We start from the raw sequence: 21,916 nt of genomic DNA on the forward strand, positions 1-21,916 counted from the left end.
AACATTATCATACTAAATGTAACTAAGTTAACATAAATACATTACAAATCAGGAATACGGTACTATCTATAATCTTCATGGAATTCTCATGGCACCGGATTTAGCTGGCAGTAAGTCGTGAATAACATGCGTTATATGGGTTATAGTGTACCACGTACTTAATGAGGCTGAGAAAGCGCCTTTTGTTTGAGGCTTCATTTTCTTGAATAAGTTAGCCGAGCGGTCTACGGCGCTGCAGTCATGGACTGTGCGGCTGGTCCCGGCGGAGGTTCGAGTCCTCCCTCGGGCATGGGTGTGTGTGTTTGTCCTTAGGATAACTTAGGTTAAGTAGTGTGTAAGCTTAGGGACTGATGACCTCAGCAATTAAGTCCTATAAGATTTCACACACATTTTTTTCTTGAATAAAGTTTACACGACTGTTGCTTCTGTCGCAGCAAGTCATAAGATATAACTTATAATGCGAACCTCATGGGTCGTTTTCCTCGGACAGCAGTAAGTAGACGCTAGATCTTAATTACAAATTATTTAAGTATAGGCATTTCTCCTTTATTGACCGTAATAATTGGACTGACGTCTAGTCTGCATACGCTATCAGGAGATGCCAGGCATACTGGTCACGTTGATCAGTACGTGTGTGCGTGTGTACTACGGATATTCACATACTGCGAAGAACCTAATTGCAGCTGCACGCAAACGTACATGCTGCTCGAACGTATTGTTTTTGGTGAAATGTTTGAGCGGAACAAATACAGTATTCACTGCAATTTACACAGTGGGTTTTGTCCGAATTTTCATAGTCAAATTAAGAGTGGAAAATAGACGAATGGGATATGAAATTGACAAACGTTACAACTAGTTCGGTGAAAAGGGTACCTTCGCCTGAAAGTAATCTTAAAAAAGATTAATTAATTATTTTAAAAAATTGAAATGTTTCAACAACAGCTGCTGCTGGTTATGTAAAACAAGTGTCAAAAAGTTATCATGGAACGATATTCAACTATCTAAATGGCTCCGTTCGAATGAGGTACTCAGTTTAGGATATTTCAAGATGAAAACACGCTAGAAAAGCGAGTGATGTGTCAATAACACCATGCTGTCTGAAGAAAACTTGAACTAAAATAAATAAGTGTGAAAGAAATGTGTTATGTGAAATGATTTGTCAAAAAGCAAAAAATAAAATAAGTTTGAGAAATGTATGACGCACCTCTAAATGGTCCTCGAAATCATATATAGTTAATGAGGTGCGTGAAATATTTCTCTAATCTACTTTCCTTCTCACTTTTGCACAAAATTTTCACAAACCATTTAACCGTTATTTTCATATCTTTATGATTTGGGGTTAATTGAGACTATTTAATTGTGTAATTAGTCACCGTGGACGAAATATCACAACCATCTTGACTGGATGGTATTCGAATAACAACTGATTAGTATCGTACAGATAAAAATAAAATGCTGTAACACCATCTTGGTATTTTTTGCTACATATTTGTGACATTATCAATTTCAAAGAAATTAATAACCAGAGGAGGATTTGCAGCAATTTATTTCGTGTTATCTCTTGTTCAATTACTACAATGTTCGTGATCGAAGGACAAATCTTGAGATAATTTATGTTATTTACTGTATTTGACATTTTCACGAGTTAACAGTCCCCGATGTTCTCCGCTTGTACCGGTACCACTCCGGTCCGCAGAGACTTAGTTCCAGATTCGCCGTCGGTGGCAGCACAGGAGTGCTCAGTACCGATCCGCCCAATAGATGGCAGGCAAGGCCAGTAGGCCTGGCGCCAGTTACTGTCCATGAATACTCGTAATTTTTTTCCCACCAATAAACCACGTGAAGGAATACTACGTCCTACCAAAAGCGATCTTTCCTCCGTCAGTGTTCATACGTCTGCATACATATTTATCACGAAGAAAACTGATCTACATTCCCAACTACGAAATTCATCTTCATTTGCAATCGGTACGCATGCGACAGCACGCGCTTCTAGCATGTTCCAAAACATTGCCCATAAAACTGGGAGTCTTCTGTGGCTCATGTATCGGGTTCTGTTGGTGTTAAAGAAGTAGGGCCAAAGGTTTTGGAGAGCCCTTTTCTAGGGACCATTTGTACACCTAACAGAAGTATCGTCTTTCCCGCAACTAACGTACAGTACACACCAGTTTTCGAATATTACACACTACCTCCATCTTACGAAAATGAAGCCCATAGTATGGTTTTTTTGCATTATAGGTGGCCTACGGTACGTCTTACTAAGCGGATGAAGGTGATTCCTGAGAAAAACCGAAAAAAGTGTTTTTCACTGCGTTTTCGCCGTCGGCAGCGGGTATCTAAGCAACTAACCACAGTAAATACTATAATTTTAACAGCATTTCTCTAGGCAATTATCTAGAAGTACCATCACTTCTTTCTCAAAATTCTTTATCTGTAATGGAGAAACAAATTAAAAATTTGAATTTTGGGTACCAAAACCGACCCACGGATTCCAAGATGATTAAGGCCAGCAAATGGCTGAAACTTTGATATGTTACTAAGATCCAATTTTGGATTAACCACGTTCAAACTGTTCTTGATATCTTTATCCGTTTCCGAGATACATAGGTTCAAAGTTGAACACTTAAAACACGCACATAAAATCAAGTGTGAAGCAAAATGTAAGTGACAAATAACCGCATCCAATTGCTCAGATTTTAACTTAATTATCTCTGGGTATTTATCTAGAAGTTCATTCTTCTGGTTTTCAAAAATCTTTACACGATGCCGAGAAAGATTCCAAAAACTTTGTTCTCTGGTACCAAAACCGAGCCACGGAGTCCAAGCCGAATATGTAAGCAAATGACTGTAATTTTTACGATACATTCCTAAGATACCAATCACGAATAACTTTGAAAATTTTCTTTACGTTTTAATTCGTTTCTCAGATACAGTGGTTCAATGATACCCTACTTGTTCACTTAAAACAAAAAAATATGGCGTGAGGAGAGAACGGATTGGAGGAAATAGGACAGTGAAGGCATCTATGACGGGGAGGAATCTGATGACGTGTGATGCAGTAGAAGAAATGGGAATCGATATGAAAGATATAGAAGTCAGAGTTTAATAAAAGATTAGAAATCCTGCGATAAAATAAGGCAGAAGTGACAAATAACATTTCTTTGGAATTTCGGAAACCGTTGGACGAAGTCGCAACCGAACGAATATTATAGTTGGTGTGTAGAATGAGAGACACTGGAGACATCTGACTTTCTAAAAATTACCATCCATACTAGCCCAAAGATAACAAGGGCGGATAAGAGCGAAAACTATCGTACAATAAGCTTAACATCTAACACACCCAAGCTGCTGCAATAATAATGCAGAGAAGAATGGGAAAGGAAATTGAGAATTTGTTCGATGACGATCAGTTTCGATATAAGAAATGCATAGACACCAGACAGGCAGTTCCAACGTCGCGATTGACAATGGAAGCAAAACTTAAGAAAAATCAAGACACACTCACAGGATTAGTTGACCTAGGAAAAGCGATCAACAAGGTAAAATGGCACAAGATTTTAGAAATTTTCGGATAAATAGGAGTATGCTACAGGAAAATATGGCTAGTGTGGAAGAAGGAACAATAACAATAGAAGAATGGAAGACCAAATTCGAAGTGCTTTCATTAAAAATTGTGTATGACAGTGTAATGTGAAATGAAATAGATAGATTGGTGATTGTGGATTATTACTGCAATGTTTGCCTACAGAACCGCTGGAAGGTGGGGCTTCATAAAATGCTCTACCCACTATGCATAAATGAGAAGTTCGATCAAAACTACAGTTCTATCGCTTGAGCCTTGTACCGTAGTTACAAAGCGTCAGCCATCGTTAATCGAATTTGGCATGTTAATGTTTAAGGGGTGGCCGAATGCCCTTCCTGCCGCCACCCTGTACCCCACGGGACGGAATTAGTGTACCCCAACTGTCTGCATCGAGTGTAATTCATGGAATAGTGCGAAAGTGTTGGCGAGCCATGTAACGAAGGCGGAACATGGGGAACAGCCCAGTATTCACCTAGCGAGATGTGGAAAACCGCCCAAAAACCTCATCCAGGCCGGGCGGATTCGATCCGGGGCTGGCGCGCCTACCCGAGTCCAGAAAGCAGCGCGTTAGCGCTCTTAGCTACCCTGGCGGGTCTTCGATCGATACTGCAGTCTATGAGAATATACCTTTTCACTTTCCTAGCGTCACTGACTAGTTTGCTTATTTCGCGTATTCTGAAGTTGTCTCGTGGATCTCCTTCCGAGTGGCTCCTCCTCCACATAGGTGCAGGACTCTACGTGCAAACAATAAATTGTACTAAACTGAAGTGGAAGTCTGGGAGATAATCCAGTGCTACGAAACAAAGCTTTCAAATATAGGACACCCCTTGATTTCTATTCGCTAACATTCAGCGGCAATCAAGAAACGCAAGTAAGAGCCTGATTATGTTCGTTCACTAAATCAAATTCTACGGAAGCTAACTAAGTTCAAATCATCGCAACGAGGCACAGTCTATTGATTCGCAGTATTACAAAAGGTTCAAAACGTCACACGACCGTACACCAAAGCACCGTTCAACACGAAAAAAGATTTTCAGTAACTCGTTACACTATTCAGTCCAAAGCGCGTGTGGTGTTTGTTCATACCTGATATAAAACTTCTAGTGAGTTGAAACTTCCTGGCAGATTAAAACTGTGTGCCGGACCGAGACCCGAACTCGGGACCTTTTCCTTCGCGGGCAAGTGCTCTACCAACTTTTTTTTTTGCCAAAATTTGCTTGTCAGCAGCGTAAAGAAGCGTTTCCTTTAGTGCAGAATTGTAAGTTTTTCTTTGCACTATGAGCCGAGAGTATTTTCTTGGGATTTCCTTATCGATGTTTGATCTGACTGCTTGTAGCTCCTTCACAGAAGGGAGAAAAACGTTGTTGTCGCCGCGACTGGAACCACGCACCATAACGATCGCTTCTTCACAGGTTAGCCCGTAATTTTTTTATTTTTTTTTGTTACAATTATACTGGTTTCTCCTTCCAGTAAACAAAAATGAATCTCCTTCGTCTTGTTGGCGAAGAAGCAATCTTTTGGAACAAAAAAAGTTTCTCAAAGCCAAAATCAAATTTCTTTTTCCTTTAAGAACAAATTATGAGGAATAATAAGGGATTTTTTTAAAAATTAAAGTCGTGCGATTTGTAGTTAAAGACCATTTCTTACAGGAGCTCCTGAAGTGTCTCCGCCTACAGCACGCCAGCTCGTCCAAACGTGTCTTCTCATGGCGTAGGCGTGGGTTCTGGGTAGCAGATCTATTCAGTTCGGTTCGGGTTATACAGTTTTCAGCTTCTCAGCGCTTGGACGTTCCAGCTACTAGGTGGGTCATCGAAAGTGCTCCGTAAGAAATTGGAAACATATTGCTTATAGCGTGGGTTGCGTATCAGGGCGCAGTGTAGTTCGTTGAGATAAGTCCAATATCCTAGCGTAGACTTGTCGCCAGAAGTAAAAAGGTAGCGGATCGTGTGGCCACAGATCCAATTTACAGAGTGAGTTTTGGCGGAGGGGTAGAAAGTCATATCGGGGTACAAAAGCATGTGGACGTCGATCTGAGCCGGTGTCTGGCGAGTAAGGAACGCCAAAATTCGCCGCGCAAGTGTCCAGACGTCGAACGCTGTGCCACAGTGGAACCGGAGACATCCGTGTCATCCACTCCACAGTGGGTGCAGAGGGATGAATCGGCGAGATGGATGCGGTGCAGACGATCTCGGTTAACTTGTTTGCCATTCACGGTGATGTACCACGCTGATTGAACGTCTGATTCGAGAAAACGCTCATGGATCGCCTTCCATATGTGTCGCCACACGTACTGTGGATACTTACGTTCGATGGGGTTGGACGGGCGGCACTGTTGTAACAATTCGGAGACTGTTTTCGTGAGGTACAAACGTGTAAGTGGTAAGGACCGGTAGATATAACTGAACTCCAGGAAAAATCGTTGGATGTAATAAAAGGGGGTTGGAATGGTCGATACCAGCACTGGGGCGGACAAGGAGGCCGGTGCAAAGTTGTAAAGCAGGAGGCTAGTAAGGCTCTGCGGGCAACGATGCCAAAGTTTTAGTTGGGAGCTGACGTATAGTGCCTTGACACGAGTCGGCACGTAGATGAGTCCCAGCCCGCCACGATCTCGTGGCAGTGCAAGGGATTCATGCTGCACCTTGAATAACATCCTCGAGCTGACGAAGGAGCCGAAAGCCATCAACAGTCGTCGCGCCAGGAGATTTGGAACTGGTAGTACTTGAGCCACGTGTGGCGTACGGGAAGCATGATACATGTTCACGTATTGCGCGCGTTGGATAACGTCGAGAGCTCGTAACCGGTGATCTGCGAGATTGTCTCTGATTGTCTGTAGCAAGCGTCTGCCATTGATAGTCGCTGAGCGGCGTAGGTCTGTTGTGAAATCAAGTCCAAGACACCGTATGGTGGCGGCGACACTAAGGGGGGCAGCGCATCTCTCCGGCAAGCCCTCACCAATGAGCAAGACCTTGGATTTTGACACGTTGAGGCAGCTCCCCGACGCTTCGCCGTAAGTGGCCACCCATGTCAGTGCTGCTCGTACTTCACCTTCACTGCGCAGATATAGTACTATGTCGTCTGCGTAGGCTGTACAACAAAAACGGTGGCTCAGATCGACGTCCACATGCTTTTGTTCCCCGATATGACTTTCTACCCCTCCGCCAAAACTCACTCTGTAAATTGGATCTGCACAACTTCCAAACATTGGCGCATTCCCTGGAGCAGGGGTTCCAAGGCGAAAGCAAACAAAATCGTGGAAAGAGGGCAGCCTTGCCGCACAGATCGTGCGATGACCAGGGCGGTGTTAAGCGACCATTGTACGTGATTTTAGAGGTTGCACTACTCAACAGGCGCATAACCACTGTGACAATACCGCCAGGAAAACCCATATGCTGAAGAACTGTCCGTAAATAGAAGTGGTCAACACGGTCGAAAGCCTGGCTAAAGTCGCCAGGGAGACGCTGATAATGCGCTAATGCTATCATGTCTCTGTAACGGCAAAGGGCCGTACGGATGTTGTTGTCGCCTCCTAGGGAAGTCTGGTCGTAGGATGTGACGTAACGTGCGACCTTCTTGAGTCGCGATGCCAGTAGCCGTGTGAATATTTTCATGTCGCTGTTGAGCAAAGTAATTGGTCGATAGTCCTGGACCCTCGATAACCCGCACGGTTTATATACGGGGACAATAATGCCTTCTAGAAAGGCGCTCGGGACGACTGTCATCGGTGACATAAGCTGTTGTGCGATTGCCGTCCACGTGGAAGCCAACAAATAGTGAAAACTTTTATAAAATTCGATGGGTATACCGTCAGGTCCAGGAGATCTGTTATCGGAACCCGTCTTGATAGCATCTACCACTTCATCTGTGGTTACGTCGTCTTGGAAGTCATGCACTGCATCCTCCGGAAGAGTGTTCGTAGTAAGCTGAGCGACTTCTGTGATCAGTGCTGCAGAATGCGGTACGGCTGCGTATAGCCCGGCAAAATGAGCATGGAGAGTACGACCGATGCTTTGTTGGGTGTCCTGCCGGCGCCCTTCCACATCAGTGAGGACTTGGATCAGAGCCCACATCTCGTGGTCGTGCGGTAGCGTTCTCGCTTCCCACGCCCGGGTTCCCGGGTTCGATTCCCGGCGGGGTCAGGGATTTTCTCTGCCTCGTGATGGCTGGGTGTTGTGTGCTGTCCTTAGGTTAGTTAGGTTTAAGTAGTTCTAAGTTCTAGGGGACTTATGACCACAGCAGTTGAGTCCCATAGTGCTCAGAGCCATTTGAACCATTTGAACTTGGATCAGAGCTCGTCGTCGTCGTTGTCTTTCCTGAAGGAGGTGGTACATCGACGGACGTTCTTGAGGGATTCGATTAGAAGCTCGAGAACGGACTACAGTGCCTTCCAAGTGACGCCGCATGATCAAGGAGATCTGCGTTTTCGTGCGATGGACCATCGACTGCCGGGATGGCGAGAAAGGCATCGTCGTACAGTCACGTAGTATGGTGTAGTGCAGGGTATTAGTTTGCCAAGCCTTTAATTCCTTCCCATAACTCATCAGAGTCTTCCTGAGGGTCGGCTTTGCACAGGAGAGCCACCCTGATAAGGTGGAGTCATAGGCTTCTCGACGATGGTGCCCACGCTTCTTCGACCATACGGCGACAGTCTGAGGAGGTCAGGTGAGCGACATTGAGTTTCCACAGACCACGACTATGCCACACTTGCTGTCGGGCGAGAGTGACGTCACAGAGGTACGCATCATGGTCGAAAAAGGCCGAGGGCGAGACTTCCGCATGACGTGTGCCATCAGCAAGGGAGCGGGTAACGTAGATGCGATCTATGCGGCTTGACGAGTGAGAGGTGTAGAATGTATAGCCCGGTTGAATTCCGTGGAGCTTCTTCCATGTGTCAACAAGTCGTAGATGGTCGATGACCACTGAGAGAGATGCACAAGGGGAATGTCGCGGGAGTTGGTCCTCGGGCTTTTGTGTCGAGTACCAAATCGTCCTGCGGACCGGTGAAGACGGGTGTGACGCTTTCGGCAAAAAAAGTTTGTCGGTCATGACGGCGGCCAGTGGCGGACGGAGCATAGATATTAATAATACGCACGCCGAACAGTGTGAGGGCCATACCTCGCGCAGTCGGGAGGTAGATGACGTCCTCTGCAGGGAGTCAGTCGCGTAGCAGGATGGCGACGCCGCTACCGGTGTCGGATGCGGGGGAAACATGGGCGTTGTATCCGGTGGGAACTAGGAAGTCAGCCACAAACACGTCTTGTAAGAGTGCTATATCCACATCCGCAGAGTAAATAGTGTCTCTGAACATGGCCAGTTTATGGGGGGCACGAATGGTGGCAAGATTCATCGTGGCGATACGATATTGCTGTGTACGGCCATCCTCAGTATTTGCAGAACGTGCGGTAGAAGTAGCCGGTGGTCCCGCAGTGGTGATAATTAATGGCTGGGCGCCAGCCCCAGTGTCGCCGAGGTGGACACCTGTGCAGACACGCTGGCAGTCTGTTCCACTTCTTCAACGTCATCGGCTCAGAAAGCTGACGACGTGGACATGTGACGGTCACGTACTTCCGGAACGGGTGTTGTGGATTCCGCAGCATGAGTGGTAGGGGGACCGCCGTCATCATTCGTTGACAACGGCGAGGACACGTCGCAGGCTGGGAGCGTAGGCGTCACAGGAGGGGCGCCTGTTGCTGTCGCATCGCGTGACTGGACGCAATATGGGAGATCACCGTCAGACGTCAGGTCGACATCTCGCGGGGCCATCTGAGAAAGGACGTCATCGGAAGGCGTTCTTCGTCGTTTCCTGTGTTTGCGAGGCGACCGCTGTTTTCTGATGTGGCCTTCTGAATCTGAATGTGGTCGCCCGTCGTCTGACGCCGAACCCGTTTGGACAAAGGCAGACGTCGGCACGACACCGAGGTCGACGTCCATCGTTCCAACAGGAACATCGGTTTCGGTCTGCAACACGGACGGTCCTGAAGCGAGCACTGTAGGCGACGCCGTACTTGTGTCGTCGGCGCGTTGTGCTGCGGCGGGTGGCGTTGACGATGCTGCTGGCGAAATCGAGATTGGTACGACGGGGTCCTGTGCAACCTTGGCGTAGGTGATGGGTAAGGACGTGACCGTCGAAGCCTGGGTCTCTTCACGTAACGGCGTCTGTATTAAACGGCGGTGGAAGCATTCGGAACGTACATGTCCCTCCTGGCCACATCCTGCGCACGTTCGTGGCTGTCCATCGTACATGACGATGGCCCTCACACCGCCAATCAGCAGGTACGATGGGACATGTTTCGTCAGCTCAATTTTTATTTACCGGACGCCATTTAATACGGGGTAGGTCGTAAATGTTGGCCACTTCTCCGCGACGTGACCCAAGACGGTGCCATATGGTTGGAAAGCGGCAATGACCACATCCTGAGGCACCTCGAACGGGAGCTCAAACACCCGCAATGTCCGGAGACCGAATCCAGCATGGGCGACTGTCACAGCACCCATATGTCCATCAGAGTGTTTAAATTTGAGTCCGGTGGCATGACGGTGAATTACGTCATTGCAAATTTCCTCCGTCGACATCTTGATGTAGACAACACTTCCAGTGATGGAAAAATGTATACCGATTACGTCCTGGGGGTTCAAACGTAGATCCTCACGTATGAACCGCTTCGAAAGCTCTGGGTCGTGCATGTTCGGCCTGAAACGTTACTTTGATCGTTGCACGGCGGTACGAGTGCGCCATGGTGTACGTTAGTACTGGACTCGATAGACACAAACACCGCGACGCGGAAGTAAACACCGCCGAGAGCGGAGCGTCGGACGGCACGCGGAGCAGCTCCGCACGCTAGCACGGCTGCGAGCCGACTGTCCTCCATCTGAGCGACCGAAGCACGACTCACGCCCGGTACTCACAGCTTTACTTCTGCACCTCGTCTCCTACCTTCCAAACTTTACCGAAGCTTTATTGAGTTGTCACACACGGATGTTTTCCGAGGCACTGTTAATTGAGACGAGTAATTATCGGTATCATACTACACTTATCTGTCCCAATGAGTGCTGCCTCTCTCGTACCCGGTAAAAGACACCTAGTGAGTTATAGGAACAGTTCGGCGCCTGCTTATTCAAAATGCTCTTCTGATTGGTCCATAGTCTTCCACCAATAACGACTTAGTTGAAATGTTCTTCTCGTTTACGATTTTACTTCAGCTAATAACTTTAAGAATTATTATTAACCTTCTAGTGGTACATCTAATACTGAAGGTATGGCTGGTGCGGCACAGCAGTGTTCAAATAATACACTACTGGCCATTAAAATTGCTACACCAAGAAGAAATGCAGATGATAAACGGGTATTCATTGGACTAATATATTATATTACAACTGACATGTGATTACGTTGTCACGCCATTCGGATGCATAGAACCTGAGAAATCAGTACCTAGAAAAACCACCTCTAGCCGTAATAACAGCCTTGATACGCCTGGGCATTGAGTCAGAGCTTGGAAGGCGTGTACAGGTACAGCTGCCCATGCAGCTTCAACACGATACCACAGTTCATCAAGAGTAGTGACTGGCCAGTTGCTGGGCCACCATTGACCAGACGTTTTCAATTGGTGACAGATCTGGAGAATATGCTGGCCAGGGCAGCAGTCGAACATTTTCTGTAACCAGAAAGGCCTGTACAGGACCTGCAACATGCGGTCGTGCATTATCCTGCTGAAGTGTAGGGGTTCGCAGGGATCGAATGAAGGGTAGAGCTACGGCTCGTAACACATATGAATTGTAACGTCCACTGTTCAAAGTGCCGTCAATGCGAACAAGAGGTGACCGAAACGTGTAACCAATGGCACCCCATACCATCACGCCGGGTGATACGCCAGTATGACGATGGCGAATGCACACTTCCTATGTGCGTTCACCGCTATGTCGCCAAAAACGGATGCAACCATCATGATGCTGTAAACAGAACCTGGATTCATCCGAAAAAATGACTTTTTGCCATTCGTGCACTCAGGTTCGTCGTTGAGTACAACATCGCAGGCGCTCCTGTCTGTGATGCAGCGTCAAGGTTAACCGCAGCCATGGTCTCCGAGCTGATAGTCCATGTTGCTGCAAACGTCGTCGAACTGTTCGTGCAGATGGTTGTTGTCTTGCAAACGTCTCCATCTGTTGACTCAGGGATCGAGACGTGGCTGCGCGATCCGTTGCAGCCACGCAGATAAGATGCCTGTCATCTCGACTGCTAGTGATACGAGGCCGTTGGGATCCAGCACGGCGTTCCGTATTACCCTCCTCAACCCACCGATTCCATATTCTGCTAACAGTGAATAGATCTCGACCGACGCGAGCAGCAGTGTCGCGATACGATAAACCGCAATCGCGATAGGCTACAATCCGACCTTTATCAAAGTCGGAAACGTGATGGTACGCATTTCTCCTCCTTACACGAGACATCACAACAACGTTTCACCAGGCAACTGGTGTTCGTGTATGAGAAACAGGTTTGAAACTTTCCTCATGTCAGCACGTTGTAGGTGTCGCCACCGGCGCCAACCTTGTCTGAATGCTGTGAAAAGCTAATGATTTGCATATCACAGCATCTTCTTCCTGTCGGTTAAATATCGCGTCTGTAGCACGTCATCTTCGTGGTGTAGCAATTTTAATGGCCAGAAGTGTACATATTAACTAACAACACTGTACTGCTTCGCACCACACTCAGTATGTGTTTCCCGGCTGTCTATACGTTACTCCAGCGTGATACAGCCACCACTACCAGGTGCGTTCCCACGTTCTGAAACCATCTACCGCACAACTCGGTGTGCGGTATTCTCCCCCTGCCTTGTACTCTTGCCCGACTGATACTAAGTAGAAGAAGTACATAAATGTAATGTGAGTGGAAAATGTGGCAGAAACGCCACGGGATTGCAATCTTTCGCCCATTCTGTTCGCTCTTTTTACATAAGAAGCAACAACGGAAATAAAAGAAAGCTTGAAGTGTGGGGTTAATATTCAGCCTGAATGAATATCAGCGATGAGATGCGCAGACGACATTTCTGTCCTCAGTCGAAGCGAGAAAGAATTGCAGCTGGCATTCAGTATTTTTTTTGGGGGGGGGGGGAGGGGAGGGGAAAGAAAATAAATCATATCTATGTCATTACACTGGGAATGACGAGTTCCTTTCACTAAACTACTCAAAGGGTCCAAACGAGATTTTCACTCTGCGGCGGAGTGTGCGCTGATAGGAGAAGAGAGACTGGCAGAAGTAAAGTTGTAATGACGGGTAGTGAGTCATGCTTGGGTAGCTCAGATGAACTTCTGTAATAAAAAAACTGAGTAAAGGAAACAACGATCAACTTGAACGGATGTCTTGTGACATCCGCACAGACCAAATGCATCGAATAAAAAAATAAAAAATGGTAGAGCACTTGCCAGCCAAATGCAAAAGTCCCAAGTTCGAGTCTCGGTCCGGCGCACGGTTATGATCTGCCTGAAAGTTTCATACTCAAAGGGTATCCCCGAAAACGAAAAATTATCAGTGGAGTCAAAAGGAGAGCAGAAGACGAAATAAAACTTTACGGGTTGTGAGAATATCTGATACTATCACAAAATAGTCTCTTTGACAAAGTGCCTGGCAGTATGAGCCAGTTTACCAGCATCATGTTGCACCCCCCACTGGCCTGGATGAATGCTGTGATTCGATTAAGAAGGGTGTCACCAAGTCGTTCTATCGTTTCCTGAAGCAGGCTGACCCACAACTGTTGCGATTGATCCACGACGTCCTAGATACTTGCATTGGGACGGAGTTGACGTGCGAACTGGTCCCACTCATGTTCTGCCGGGAACAGATCTGTGGATATCGGTGGCCGCGGGAGTACCTCAGTGTCACGCAGACAGTTCATAGAGACATGTGCCGTGTGTGGACGAGCTCTGACCTGTTGGAAAACGGCAACACGATTCTGTCGCATGAGAAGTAGCAAATGAGGACACGGGATTTCCATCACTCACCATTCTACCGTCAGAGTTCCCTCAATCTCTACCGGCCATGGTCTGATGTCATATCCGATGTCTTCCCAAACTGTAACGCCCGAAGTAACACGGCTGTTTCTCTCCAAAACATTGGAAGAGTGGGATAGCTTTCCAGATCGACTATACTCGCCAGTAACGGTCATCCTGGCAGAACTGTGATTTATCGTTGATGACAACATAACGCCATTCATTAGCATTACATGCTTCCCGTTCACGGCACCACTCCAGACGGAGCCGTTTGCGTTGTTGTGTTAACGGCAGCAGAATTGTTGCCTGACTGTTAACGGGACATAGTCCAACATTTTTCGTAGTACTGCTCACAGAAAGATACGGTAATTTCCTCCACCGAGCGTGTTGGGCGGAAGTCAGATTTATCGTGAACAATGTATGACAACACGTTCACACTGAAGCGGCAAAGAAACTCGTATAGGCATGCGTATTCAAATACAGAGGAATGTAAACAGGCAGAATACGGCGCTGCTGTAGGCAACGGCTATATAAGACAAGTGTATGGCGCAGTTGTTAGATCTGTTACTGCTGCTACAATGAGTGAGTTTTGAACGCGGTGTTATGGCATCTCCGAAGTAGTGATGAAGCGGGGATTTTCCCGTACTACCTTTTCACGAGCGTACCGTGAATATCAGGAATCCGATAAAACATCAAATCTCCGACAATGCTGAGGCCGGAAAAAGATCCTGCAAGAATGAGACCAACGACGACAGGAAATAATCGTCCAGCGTCACAGAAATTCAAACCTTCAACAAATTGCTACAGATTTCAATACTGGGCCATCAACAAGTGTCAGCTATGGAACAATTCAACGAAACATCATCGATTTGGGATTTCGGAGCCGAAGGCCCAGTCGTGAACACTTAAAGACCTCACGGCACAAAGCTTTGCGCCTCTTCTAGGCCCATCAAAACCGACAGTCGACTGGAAACATGTTGCCTGGTCGGACGACTCTCATTTCAAATTCTATATAGAGGATGGACGTGTACAGGTATGGAGCGATCATGAATCCATGGACCCTGCATGTCAGCAGGTGACAGTTCAAGCCGGTGGAAGCTGTGTAATGATGTGGGAAATGTGCAGTTGGAGTGATATGGGAGCCCTGATACGTCTAGGTACGACTCTGGCAGGTGACACGTAAGTAAGCATCCTGTCTGATCACCTGCATCCATCATCTCCATTGTGCGTTCCGACGGACTTGGCCAATTCCAGCAGAACAATACGACACCCCACACTTCAAGAACTGCTAGAGAGTGGCTTCAGCAACACTCTTCTGAGTTTAAACATTTCCGCTGGCCACCAAACTCCCCAGACAGGAACATTATTCAGCATATCTCGGATGCCTTGCAACGTCCTGCTCAGAGGAGATTTCACACCCCTCGTATTCTTACGGATTTATGGACAGCCCAGCAGGATTTATGCTCTCAGTTTTCTAGAGCACTACTTTAGACTTCAGTCTGAAGTCATCTTCAACGTGCTCGCGGGGGCCCTGCACGATTGTACGATATTATGAGTAGGCAGGTGTACCAGTTTCTTTAACTCTTCAGAGTATGATAAATCTATGCTGAACGTTGAACGCACGAGTTGCCTTAAGATCTTCTAACTCTCAGACATGGCTGTTGAATGTCCCTTTCCCGGCCAATGCAACTTTGTGAGTAAACCAAATTCCGTTTTAAAATCACTGAAGTGTGCAATTTTGTGTAGAGACAACTGTCAGAATTCCATGAGCTAGGAAAAGTCAAACTCTTGTACCTTTTGATACTCGAATGGATGCATACGTAAAACTTTACACACATGTCCGTTGGAGATATTTAGCTTCTTGGCTATGTACTGCGTAATCCTGCTTCCTTAATCATGTCACAGACTGCGAGGCTTACGCGCTTTCGGCCTGTGTGGTGTAAGGGATTCTGTTTCATGAAGACAGCCATCATCTCCTCCCTATGAACGGTTATACTTACAGACGCCTTACCGTAATCTGTAAAAATCAGTGGAAACTTACGTTTAAACCAATATAAAATATAAATAAAAATGTAATTAGTTTATGCAGGGACGTGGACAATCCTGGTAGTAATAAAAAGTTATCCTTCCTTGCAGTAAGGTGTAACTGTTTACAGATCAGATATCAAAGTTAACGTGTCGTATAAGAAACAATTTTTAAAAAAACTATGATAATTGACCTAACGGAAGTCGATCGTCAAACCCTTCCAGGACCCTAAGCGGGAAAACGATGCAGCTGTCAGACTCGTGTCACATAAAAAGAACTGTATCCCTTAATCTCCTCTAATAAATGTACGAACCTGTACACTTCGTTTTTACACCACTTATAAACGAAGGTGTGCTGTAAAGCAACACTTCAGCATTATAATATGATAACTCTTACGGCTTTTTAAATAAAACAGAGTGTATGAACATTCTGCATCTTTATTCTTCATGCCCTCATATTTACTTATCAACATTGTCACCCTGATGACAAAAACACAGACCAGGTTGTTGACAGCGTCACCGCAGAATGTTTGACTTTGTTGACGGAGGCACAACGTCTCCTCTGCTCGCACCAATCATCACTTCAAAAATGAAGGCCTCGAAGGTGTTCTTTAAGTTCTTGAAACAGATGAAAAGCTGATGTGGAAAAATTGGAGCTGTGTGGTTGAGGACGATCGATGACAGTGAACCCAAAGCACCGGATTGTTGCATTTGTCGTAGCATTCGTGTTACGTCTGGAACTATCATGCTGAAAGAGAGGGTGGTGCGTGTGTGGACGATCTCGAAGTCGTGTTTTGTGTTTTATGAGGTTCTCGCAGTGCCTTGTAGAGTTTACAGCGGTGTCTTTAGACATCAATTACAAGTCCACCGCATCCTGAACCTCCCAGAACACTGTGGATCTGGTATCGAATGCTAATGAAATTCGATGGCCGATCATGCGCTCGTTGATATTATATGTGACGTGAAGATGCCGTCACGTTTGCGGAAATTGTAAAACGAGCGTTACACCTCACCGGCGATTTCATGAATTTGGTTGACGACAGATATATTGGAAGTTTATCACGGTCTTCATACATCCTCGATGTACCTAATTAACTTCTCACACTCTGTACAGCGCCGAACGTGCAAAACTAACAATGGAATTTTGGCAGACAACGCAGAACTCTGCATTATTGTCTGAATTGTTACATGGTGTTCAGCATATACGGAGGAAATAAAATGTGTGCGAATGGCTCTGACATAACGACAGGCCAGAAAATGCAGACGCTGAGCGATGGCGCTATCCCGAAAGCGAGGTGTAAGGAAAGGACCTCCAAACATAGGTACCGCCTATTTGTTCGAGACAATTACCACATGTTATGACTCTTGCGATGCGTTTTGGAAGTTTTGACTCATGAATTCCTTTGTTGTAACACAGTTCACACTGTTTGTTGTTTCCATTTCTGTGCAAGGTTTATTGGCCAATTCGGCTGCTCTCACTGTTCATCACTTTTACTTGGAACGATAATGTATTCTTACTACATGACTCATATTCTCTAAGCAATGAATAGTGTGACAATTGGCAAGACTACGAAGGAGATTGGACAAGTTAATGACCGAACGGAAAGTTCACAATTTTGTGAAAGGTGGCACGAAGGAGATTTGAATACGGATCTGCGCTTTTGTAGTGTAACACCGTGACCACACAACCACGACACGGTGATTTTAGCACTCCAATCGATGTTGCAGATCTTGAGCTCTGACCGTTCACTGTTTCTATTTTGCTTCCTTTTTCACAGTTCAATACACCCTCTTCCTGTTTTCATGCTTGAGCTGTGTTGACGGGCTATCCACTGCACCATATTACCACTAAATCTGAGGGGGTGAGATGGGGATACTTGGTTGGTTGATTTTGAGGAGGGAACCAAACAGCGACGTCATCGTATGGTGGCGATTTTTTATTATTATTATTATTTTGTTTTGAAATTTTTATTTATTTTTTAGATATTGAAATTGGAATGGAATTACCACCATATTTTTAGCTAGGCTTCTCTACCGGGATTGTCTGTTGGCAAGTATAATTTTGGGACGTGATTTACGCCTAAAAGCTATCCGACTTCGTTTTCCAAAAGTGAAATTTCGATAGCAAATCAGTCGTATTCCACTGATTGGTGTCGTTAATATGCGGTCATTCACCAACAGACATCCCCACACAAAGTTAGCCACATTTACTTACAAATTTAGGAGAAAACTGAGGAAAAAAGGTATGATTAGTCGAAATGATAAACACAATAAAATTAAATAATTATTAATTATTATTAAGCAAAATGAGTACACAAAAACAGAATCTCTACGTAATACAGATTATTGCGACCGTACCGGACAATGGCTGAAGAGGAACAGAGAGAACAAAAAGTTGCCGGTTCTGTTCATTTAGCCAGCCTCAGTGGCCGAGCGGTTCTAGGCGCTACAGTCTGTAACCGAGCGACCGCTAGGGTCGCAGGTTCGAATCCTGCTTCGGGCATGGATGTGTGTGATGTCCTTAGATTAGTTAGGTTTAAGTAATTCTAAGTTCTAGGGGACTGATGACCTTAGATGTTAAGTCCCATAGTGCTCAGAGCCATTTGAACTAACCATTTTTGTTCATTTAACATTACATAGTTACTGCAATTTACAGAGAGGTGTTATTGTAATCGCATTGTATTATTGAGCGATAAAATCGTCTCAGCGCTACTGTGCGAAAACTCGCAGTCACGAAATCCGCTAACACCTGTGGAATATTAAAATCGGTCCTATCGGAATAGGGATGAATGGGGAAGAAAGGCGGCCGTGCCCTGTCAAAGAAACCATTCCGGCATTTTCCTCAATCGACTTAGGAAAATCACGGAAAATCTAAATCAGGGTGGCCTGACGGGGTTTTTAACCCTCGTCCTCTCGAATGCGAGTCCAGTGTGCGATGGGGAGTTTCCCTTGTTAGAGACGGAGGGCTGAGCCGTTGGAATTCACAGCACAAGAGTAAGAGGAGGGTGAAGCTGATTGTAGAAGAAATCCATAGGGCGCCCTTTTAACGCTAGGAGACTGGGCCGACGTTTTGAATCCGGAAGCTAGCTCCGTGACTGGCCGTAAGGTGCGCTAAAAGCGGGTCCTCTCGCTGGTGTAGAGGATTGTAAATGGCGGGACAAGGTACAGGATGGACACATTGTAGATGCTGTTGGCCGGTGCGGATCCGCTGTGGAGCTGTACCGTGAGGCAATGGCTGTGAGGCGCACTGCAACAGCTTGCAGGCGTACCGTTAGTTAGCTCGCGTTCAGAGTCTGTTAGTGGTCACTTTTCATTGTACCAAACGCTTTCCGAATTGCTGAAATAGCTGGAAATTTGTGCTAAGTTCTATGGGACCAAACTGCTGAGGTCATTGGTCCCTAGGCTTGCACACTACTTAATCTATAACTTACGCTAAGGACAACATACACACCCATCACACCCACGCCCATGGGAGGACTCTAACCTCCAACGAGGCAGGAACGCGAACCGTAGCAAGACGCCCTAGACCGCACGGCTACCCCGTGGAACGCTGAAGTAGTTGCCAAGTGTGCTGCAAGCGAAATTGTTTCCATAGCCATGTTTTAGGTTAACAGTGTGTTTGTTCTCTTCTTGCAATGGGTATGGTTAACATTAATTTGGTGTCACCGCCAGACACCACACTTGCTAGGTGGTAGCCTTTAAATCGGCCGCGGTCCGTTAGTATACGTCGGACCCGCGTGTCGCCACTATCAGAGATTGCAGACCGAGCGCCGCCACACGGCAGGTCTACAGAGACCTCCTAGCACTCGCCCCAGTTGTACAGCCGACTTTGCTAGCGATGGTTCACTGACAAAATACGCTCTCATTTGCCGAGACGATAGTTAGCATAGCATTCAGCTACGTCATTTGCTACGACCTAGCAAGGCGCCGTTATCAGTTGCTATTGATATTGTAAAGAATGTACAGACAAGAGCTACGTTCAGCATTAATGGATTAAAGTATTCCACCAGCTACATCCTTTATTTCTAGTCTAACTTCCTTGTCCTGTTCCAGACCTCACGCCAGCCTGCGTGAGCTTAAACGCGTACCTTTCGGCTTCCTCCAAACTCCGTGGGTTGGCTCCTGCCAGTCCACAACAATTAACTTTCCTCTCGCTCTGCTCTTGTCCCTGCTCTTCTGCCAACGAAATTTTGAGTTTACCAGCACCGAGAATTATGCTGATCACATTGTGTACCAAGTTGCTGCCAAGTCTTCATTTCATAAGGAACAGTAGCACTCAAGAACATTTTATGTACATTGAAGATAAAAGAGGGGGGGGGGGGGGAGTAAGGAAAGGAAAAGAAAGGGATTACTGATGTCAGCTGCATCGGGACATTACGCGGAATTAGCGGCGACCAATGAAAATGTGTAGCGGACTGGGATTCGATTCCGGGATCTGCTGCTTAACAGGAACGTGCGTTAACCGCTGCGGATACAGCATTATCGCAAGTGCGCGGTGTACCTCGGCACGCCTCACTTCCGACCCTCATTCTCACCGAGTGCCATCTGTCCGAGTCCCTGTCTATTTTCTCCACGCTTGTTACTCTGAGACTCCCGCAGGAGGTCAGACGTACTTGTACATCAGCACTGAAGATGCTGAATCCACTGTCCATTTAGGCGAATCAATTATATGAATGCGTGGTGTCTGTTCTTGCGGACATGTCCGAAAGACCATTTTTGTTATGCGATGCGATTTCCTCCAAAATAAAATAATGTAATAACTCCAAAGGTTTAAATTATGTTTTTTAGTAAGATCTCTTGCCTTTTGGTTTGGTAGTACTCGATAGCCATTTCTAGGCGCAAGTAAATGAAGAAAGGCAGCGTGTTTTTTTTATCAAGTAACGTCTTCTTCAATTACTTTAGTTTTAATGTAATCTACGAGTAACTGCTGATGTTCGATATTAACATGAAAAGGATTCCGTAGACAGGGAAATAACCTGTTCTTGGGAAACTACTTCTACAGTGACCAAAAGGCATTAAATTATCTTCAAGCACGTGTGTTCCAGCAACAGTACGAAGAAAATGATAATAATAATGACGGTAATAATCGAATTATCCGGTAACTTCACACTTTACAGGGAATTTTCTCTAACTAAGAAATTTGCTCAATTTGTGAAAATTCAAAATGGCTTTACTTCGATTCTATGATGCCTAGATGAGTCTTTACATCGTGCTGACGTGAGAATAGCATAATCTGCGCGTCATATGCTTGCTTCTACTTAACCATTTAATAGACTCGCATTTTTTCCACCGTGACTAATTTTGTAAGTTAAGCATATCATCCGTTTCAGCACACTCTTGAGGCTGGGAAATGTGGCCACAATGGTCTGGTGGAACGAATTATCACAGGTGCACTGCGTGGGTTCAGGAATTTACTTTTAAGAGGCAGAAACAGATGTATTTTACCTCTGGTAACCTCAAGAGAAAGACGTTATAATCCATAAGCCGCATTAAACATCATGTTCCTTCTTTACCAACTGGGCAGTGCCGGTTTACGTTGGGAAATGACATAGCGGAAGTCATGGCAAACAGAAATACAGTCGCCAGTAAACTTACTTACATTAGAAAATATTATTTTATTTGATGAACCGATAGCCATTTAAAGGAACAGGTCTCTTATTTTACTTGTACTTGATTGAACTAGAGACGTTGAAAAATTTGGTGCTGGACTGTGATTCGAATTCGTATCTCCTGTTTCGAGGATCTGAATCTCTCAGAACAGTATAATTCAATCATTTCGTTCCTTTTCCCAAGACTCCAATCTTCTCTATGTCTCCTCCAAAGGATCCAGTACAAAAATAATCATGATTTCATTTCAAGCCCTATCAAGTGCACTCCCGCCTGCTAGTGAAAATTAACGTGCATTTTTAATGTCTGTTCATGTGTTGCCAACAATCGCAATAGGTGTCGTTATTTCTTGTCAATCACGCACACACCTTACTGTTGGTGAGTAAGCAACTGATACTTAAGCTATATTCGTGGATGCACGGTAGGTGTGCAGTTCGATTGTCGCTTAGGCACAAAAGTTTGTATCCTTATTTTAGATTCAGACACCTAGCAGCTCGTAAGAAAAACCGATACGTAACATATGATGTTTCTTAGTTAACAATTCGATTACCTATTGGGTTCGTATCTCCGTCACTGAACTTCACATCATGCACTTCATCTTTAAATGCATGCATACTTTGTTACTTCAGAACGGAGGTATATCAGACATCTTTCGTGGTTAGCTAACAGGGATGAAAGGGTCTTGATAGGAGTAGCGGTTTATTACAAAAATTGTAG

This window comes from Schistocerca piceifrons, chromosome 7 (genome assembly GCF_021461385.2).
Source record: "Schistocerca piceifrons isolate TAMUIC-IGC-003096 chromosome 7, iqSchPice1.1, whole genome shotgun sequence".
NCBI lineage: Eukaryota > Metazoa > Arthropoda > Insecta > Orthoptera > Acrididae > Schistocerca > Schistocerca piceifrons.